Source organism: Aegilops tauschii, chromosome 6 (genome assembly GCF_002575655.3).
Source record: "Aegilops tauschii subsp. strangulata cultivar AL8/78 chromosome 6, Aet v6.0, whole genome shotgun sequence".
In the NCBI taxonomy this organism is placed as follows: Eukaryota; Viridiplantae; Streptophyta; class Magnoliopsida; order Poales; family Poaceae; genus Aegilops; species Aegilops tauschii.
In genome coordinates, this window is record NC_053040.3 from 135,459,335 (window position 1) to 135,467,561 (window position 8,227).

Below are 8,227 nucleotides of genomic sequence, written 5' to 3' on the forward strand. Positions count from 1 at the left end.
GAACCTCCTAAAACCCTCGATGCTTATTATGTGAAAGATGTTATGTACTACTATGATAATCCTGAGAAAACCCCATTCAACTTTATAATGGGAGACACATTGGATCAACGTGAATACTTTAGGGATTATCGCTTGACACAAAAAGGGAAACTATTATGGGATCAAATTAATATGTTGCGTTGGTATGCTCGGGATCTATGCTTGAGATATGATTATAATTGTTGCTCTAGGATGAAGGCTCCACACCTTCCCTTTTCATGCAAATTTAATGATAATGAAACCTTAGCTTCTTATGCTAATAGTATATATGATTACTATGATGTTGAACGAATTGAAGAATTTGTTGCTTTTAAGGCTGCTTATGAAATTGAATCTTTGTTTGAAAAGTACGAAGCTTTTGATGATGATGTTTATAGGCCTGAAAATTTTGCTATATTGAAATATTGCTATGACAATTATGAATACAATTCCGATATTGATGCATTTATTGAGAAAGTCTCCGCTGTACAAGAAGAGACTAATATTTTGCAGGAAGCTATGGAAGAAGAAATTGATGAAACTTTGAGCTCATTAGATGAAAAAGATGATGAGGAGAGCGAAGAACAAAAGGAGGAAGAGCGGATTAGCTACCGTGCCCACCTTCTAATGAGAGTAACTCTTCAACTCATACATTGTTTAATTCCCTTTCGTGCTTACTGAAGGATGATTGCTATGATGATTGTTATGATCCCGTTGATTCTCTTGAAATATCCCTTTTTGATGATGTTTGTGGCCAAGATGCCAATATGAGTTATGCTTATGGAGATTAACTTGCTATAGTTCCTTATGTTAAACATGAAATTGTTGCTATTGCACCCACGCATGATAGTCCTATTATCTTTTTGAATTCTCCAAACTACACTATATCGGAGAAGTTTGTGCTTATTAAGGATTATATTGATGGGTTGCCTTTTACTACTACACATGATGATTTTGATATATATAATATGCATGTGCTTGCTGCTCCTACTTGCAATTATTATGAGAGAGGAACTATATCTCCACCTCTCTATGTTTCCAACACGATAGAATTGCAAGAAACTGCCTATACTATGCATTGGCCTTTACTTGGTGTGCATGAATTGTTCTTTTATGACATGCCGATGCATAGGAAGAGAGTTAGACTTCGTTGTTGCATGATATATGTTACTTTGTGCTCACTACTAAATTACAAATCATTGTTAATTAAAATTGGCTTTGATATACCTTGGGATCCGGGTGGATCCATTACTTGAGCACTATATGCCTAGCTTAATGGCTTTAAAGAAAGCGCTGCCAGGGAGACAACCCGGAAGTTTTAGAGAGTCATTTATTTCTGTTGTGCGCTTTTATAAAGTTTAAAAATAAAAATAATGTGCTAAGGTTTGCCTTTAGGATGTTTACAATGCTTGTTGGTTTGTACGGTGCAGGACAGAAACTTTGGCCGTAGTGCGCGATTTTTAATTTTTACCGGAACGTCAAATGGTTCTGATTCTTTTTTCACTGTATTTATTTACAAATTTTTTATTTTTCCTAATTTTGGTAGAATTTTTGGGGTACCATAAGTATGTGAATGTTCAGATTGCTACAGACTGTTCTGTTTTTGACAGATCCTGTTTTTGATGCATAGTTTGCTTGTTTTGATGAAACTATCAATTTATATTAGTGGATTAAGCCATGGAAAAGCTATATTAAAGTAGACACAATGCAAAAACAAAATATGAATTGGTTTGCAACAGTACTTAGAGTAGTTATTTGCTTTATTATACTAACGGATCTTACCGAGTTTTCTGTTGAAGTTTTGTGTGGATGAAGTGTTTGATCTAGGAGGTCTCGATATGAGAAGAAGGAAGAGAGGCAAAAGCCCAAGCTTGGGGATGCCCAAGGCACCCCAAGTAAATATTCAAGGAGACTCAAGCGTCTAAGCTTGGGGATGCCCTGGAAGGCATCCCCTTTTTCTTCATCAAGTATCAGTATGTTTTCGGATTCGTTTCGTTCATGCGATATGTGCAATCTTGGAGCGTCTTTTGCACTTACTTTTCATTTTTATTTTATGCATCATGCTGGTATGAGATAGTCCTTGGTTGATTTATAGAATGCCCATTGCACTTCACTTAAATCTTTTGAGTATGGCTTTATATAATGCTTCATGTGCTTCACTTATATCATTTGAAGTTTGGATTGCCTGTTTCTCTTCACATAGAAAACCTCCATTTGTAGAATGCTCTTTTGCTTCACTTATAATTGTTAGAGCATGGACATATCTTTTGTAGAAAGAATTAAACTCTCTTGCTTCACTTATATCTATTTAGAGAGATGACAGGAATTGGTCATTCACATGGTTAGTCATAAAATCCTACATAAACTTGTAGATTGCTGAATATGATATGTTTGATTCCTTGCAATAGTAGTTGTGGATTGTAGAAACACTTGTGTTGAGGTTTGCAAGTCCCGTAGCATGCACGTATGGTAACCGTTGTGTGACAAATTTGAAGCATGGGATGTTTCTTTGATTGTCTTCCTTATGAGTGGCGGTCGGGAACGAGCGATGGTCTTTTCCTACCAATCTATCCCCCTAGGAGCATGCGTGTAGTACTTTGTTTCGATGACTAACAGATTTTTGCAATAAGTATGTGAGTTCTTTATGACTAATGTTGAGTCCATGGATTATACGCACTCTCACCCTTCCATCATTGCTAGCCTCTTCGGTACGGTGCATTGCCCTTTCTCACCTCGAGAGTTGGTGCAAACTTCGCCGGTGCATCCAAACCCCGTGATACGATACGCTCTATCACACGTAAGCCTCCTTATATCTTCCTCAAAACAGCCACCATACCTACCTATCATGGAATTTCCATAGCCATTCCGAGATATATTGCCATGCAACTTTCATCATCATCATATACATGACTTGAGCATTCATTGTCATATTGCTTTGCATGATCGTAAGATAGCTAGCATGATGTTTTCATGGCTTGTCCGTTTTTTGATGTCATTGCTATGCTAGATCATTGCACATCCCGGTACACCGCCGGAGGCATTCATATAGAGTCATATCTTTGTTCTAGTATCGAGTTGTAATATTGAGTTGTAAGTAAATAGAAGTGTGATGATCATCATTAATAGAGCATTGTCCCAAAAAAAAGAGGCCAAAGAAGCCTAAATAAAAAAGGGGCCAAAGAAGCCCGCAGAAAAATATAAAAATAAAATAATAAAATATAAAAAGGGACAATGCTACTATCCTTTTACCACACTTGTGCTTCAAAGTAGCACCATGTTCTACATAGAGAGAGTCTCCTATGCTATCACTTTCATATACTAGTGAGAATTTTCATTATAGAACTTGGCTTGTATATTCCGATGATGGGCTTCCTCAAATGCCCTTGGTCTTCATGAGCAAGCAAGTTGGATGCACACCCACTTAGTTTCAGTTTGAGCTTTCATACACTTATAGCTCTTAGTGCATCCGTTGCATGGCAATCCCTACTCCTCGCATTGACATCAATTGATGGGCATCTCCATAGCCCGTTGATTAGCCGCGTCGACGTGAGACTTTCTCCTTTTTTGTCTTCTCCACATAAACCCCATCATCATATTCTATTCCACCTATAGTGCTATGTCCATGTCTCACGCTCATGTATTGCGTGAAATTTGAAAAAGTTTGAGAACGTCAAAAGTATGAAACAATTGCTTGGCTTGTCATCGGGGTTGTGCATTATGGGAGCATTTTGCGTGACGAAAATGAAGCATGGCCAAACTATATGATTTTGTAGGGATAAGCTTGCTTTGGCCATGTTGTTTTGAAAAGACATGATTGCTTTATTGGTACGCTCAAAGTATTATTGTTCTTATGTCAAATGATAGACTATTGTTTTGAATCACTCGTGTCTTAATATTCATGCCATGATTAGATACATGATCAAGATTATGCTAGGTAGCATTCCACATCAAAAGTTATCTTTTTTATCATTTACCTACTCGAGGACGAGCAGGAATTAAGCTTGGTGACGCCGATACGTCTCCGTCGTATCTATAAGTTTTGATTGTTCCATGCCAATATTATTCAACTTTCATATACTTTTGGCAACTTTTTATACTATTTTTTGGGACTAACATATTGATCCAGTGCCCAGTGCCAGTTCCTGTTTGTTGCATGTTTTATGTTTCGCAGAAACCCAATATCAAACGGAGTCCAAACGGGGTAAAAATGGACGGAGAATTATTTTGGAATATTTGTGATTTTTGGGAAGTAAAATCAACGCGAGACGGTGCCCGAGGGGGGCATGAGGCAGGAGGGCGCGCCCTGGACCCTCGTGGGCACCCCGTAAAGCGGTTGACGCTCTTCTTTTGCCGCAAGAAAGCTAATTTTATGAGAAAAATCTGGGCGAAAGATTCACCCCAATCGGAGTTACGGATCTCCGGATATAAAAGAAACGGTGAAGGGGCAGAATCTGAGAACGCAGAAACAAAGAGAGACAGATCCAATCTCGGAGGGGCTCTCGCCCCTCCCACGCCATGGGAGCCAAGGACCAGAGGGGAAACCCTTCTCCCATCTAGGGAGAAGGTCAAGGAAGAAGAAGAAGAAGGGGGCTCTCTCCCCCTTGCTTCCGGTGGCGCAGGAACGCCGCCGGAGGCCATCATCATCACCGCGATCTACACCAACACCTCCGCCATCTTCACCAACATATCCATCACCTTCCCCCCTCTATCTACAGCGGTCCACTCTCCCGCAACCCGCTGTACCCTCTACTTGAACATGGTGCTTTATGCTTCATATTATTATCCAATGATGTGTTGCCATCCTATGATGTCTGAGTAGATTTTCGTTGTCCTATTGGTGGTTGATGAATTGGTATGATTGATTTAATTTGCTTGTGGTTATGTTGCTGTCCTTTGGTGCCCATCATATGAGTGCGCGCGTGGATCACACCATAGGGTTAGTTTTATGTTGATAGGACTATGTATTGGAGGGCAAGAGTGACAGAAGCTTCTACCTAGCATAGAAATTGATGCATACGGGATTGAAGGGGGACCAATATATATTAATGCTATGGTTGGGTTTTACCTTAATGAATGTTAGTATTTGCGGATGCTTGCTAATAGTTCCAATCATAAGTGCATAGAATTCCAAGTCAGGGATGACATGCTAGCAGTGGCCTCTCCCACATAAAACTTGCTATCGGTCTAGTAAAGTAGTCAATTGCTTAGGGACAATTCCACAACTCCTACCACCACTTTTCCACACTCGCTAGATTTACTTTATTGCTTCTTTATCTAAACAGCCCCTAGTTTATATTTACGCATTCTTTATTATCTTGCAAACCTATCCAACAACATCTACAAAGTACTTCTAGTTTCATACTTGTTCTAGGTAAAGCGAACACTAAGCGTGCATAGAGTCGTATCAATGGCAGATAGGACTTGAGAGAATATTTGTTCTACCTTTAGCTCCTCGTTGGGTTCGACACTCTTACTTATCAAAAGAGGCTACAATTGATCCCGTATACTTGCGGGTTATCACTCATGCCCATGTTAAGAGGTATGAGACCTCTGACAAAGTACTTTGCCTACAAGATGGAGGAGAATAGCTCAGCTAGTGAGCATATGCTCAGAGTGTCTGAGTATTACAATCGCTTGAAACAAGTGGGAGTTAATCTTCCAGATAAGATAGTGATTGACAGATTTCTCTAGTCACTATCACCAAGTTACTAGAACTTCGTGATGAACTAAAATATGCAAGGGATGACGAAAATAATTCCCAAGCTCTTCGCGATGCTGAAATCGGCGAAGGTAGAAATCAAGAAAGAGCATCAAGTGTTGATGGTTAACAAGATCACTAGTTTCAAGAAAAGGGCAAAGGGATAGAAAGGGAACTTCGAGAAGAATGACAAGCAAGATGTCACTACCATGAAGAAGCCCAAAGCTAGACCTAAACCTAAAACTGAGTGCTTCTACTGCAAAGGAATGGTCACTGGAAACGGAACTACCCCAAACATATGGCGGATAAGAAGGATGGCAAAGTGAACAAAGGTATATTTGATATACATGTTATTGATGTGTACTTTACTAGTGTTTATAGCAACCCCTCGGTATTTGATACTGGTTCAGCTTCTAAAGAGTAGTAACTCGAAACGGGAGTTGCAAAGTGAACAGAGACTAGTTGAGGGCGAAGTGACGTTGTGTGTTGGAAGTGATTCCAAGGTTGATAAGATCACCATCGCACACTCCCTCTACCTTCGGGATTAGTGTTGGACCTAAATAAATGTTATTTGTGTTGGAAGTGATTCCAAGGTTGATACGGTTATTCATTTAAGTCAAAGAATAATTGTTGTTCTGTTTACATGAATAAAACCTTCTATGGTCATACATCCAATGTAAATGGTTTATTGAATCTCGATCGTAATGATACACATATTCATAATATTGATGCCAAAAGATGCAAAGTTGATAATGATAGTGCAACATATTTGTGGCACTGCAGTTTAGGTCATAAAGCGCTTGAAGAAACTCCATGTAGATGGACTTTTGGAATCACTTGATTATGAATCATTTGATACTTGCGAATCATGCCTCATGGGCAAGATGACTAAAACTCTGTTCTTCGGAACAATGGAATGAGTTACAGACTTATTGAAAATAATACATACCGATGTATGCGGTCCGATGAGTGTTGAGGCTCACGGCAGTTATTATTATTTTCTAACCTTCAAAGATGATTTGAGCGGATATGGGTATATCTACTTAATGAAACACAAGTCTGAAACATTTTGAAAAGTTCAAAAATATTCAGAGTGAAGTGAAGAATCATCGTAACAAGAAAATAAAGTTTCTACGATCTGATCGCAGAGAAAAATATTTGAGTTATGAGTTTGGCCTTCATTTAAAACAATGTGAAATAGTTTCAAAACTCATGCCACCTGGAACACCACAGCGTAATGGTGTGTCCGAACGTCATAACGGTACTTTATTAGATATAGTGCGATTTATGATGTCTCTTACCGATTTACCACTATCATTTTGGGGATATGCATTAGAGACAACTGCTTTCGCGTTAAATAGGGCACCATCTAAATCCGTTGAGACGACACCTTATGAACTGTGGTTTGGCAAGAAACCCAAGTTGTCATTTCTTAAAATTTGGGGTTGCGATGCTTATGTGAAAAAGCTTCAACCTGATAAGCTCGAACCCAAATCGGAGAAATGTGTCTTCATAGGATACCCAAAAGAGACTCTTGGTTACACCTTCTATCACAGATCTGAAGGCAAGATATTCGTTGCTAAGAATGGATCCTTTCCAGAGAAGGAGTTTCTCTCGAAGGAAGTGAGTGGGAGGAAAGTAGAACTTGATGAGGTAACTGTACCTGCTCCCTTATTGGAAAGTAGTTCATCACAAAAATCAGTTCCTGTGATTCCTACACCAATTAGTGAAGAAGCTAATGATGATGATCATGTAACTTCAGATCAAGTTACTACCGAACCTCGTTGGTCAACCAGAGTAAGATCTGCACCAGACTGGTACGGTAATCCTCTTCTGGAGGTCATGTTACTTGACCATGACGAACCTACGAACTATGAGGAAGCGATGATGAGCCCAGATTCCGCAAAATGGCTTGAGGCCATGAAATCTGAGATGGGATCCATGTATGAGAACAAAGTGTGGACTTTGGTTGACTTGCGCGATGATCGGCAAGCCATAGAGAATAAATGGATCTTCAAGAAGAAGACTGACGCTGCCGGTAATATTACTGTCTACAAAGCTCGACTTGTTGCGAAAGGTTTTCGACAAGTTCAAGGTGTTGACTACGATGAGATTTTCTCACTCGTATCGATGCTTAAGTTTGTCTGAATCATGTTAGCAATTGCCGCATTTTATGAAATCCGGCAAATGGATATCAAAACTACATTCCTTAATGGATTTATTAAAGAAGAGTTGTATATGATGCAACCAGAAGGTTTTGTTAATCCTAAAGGTGCTAACGAAATGTGCAAGCTCCAGCAATCCATCTATGGACTAGTGCAAGCATCTCGGAGTTGGAATATACGCTTTGATGAGTTGATCAAAGTATATTGTTTTATACAAACTTGCGGTGAAGCCTGTATTTACAAAAAAGTGAGTGGGAGCACTACAGCCTTTCTGAAAAGTACATGTGAATGACATATTGTTGATCGGAAATGATGTAGAATTTTTTGGAAAGCATAAAGGAGTGTT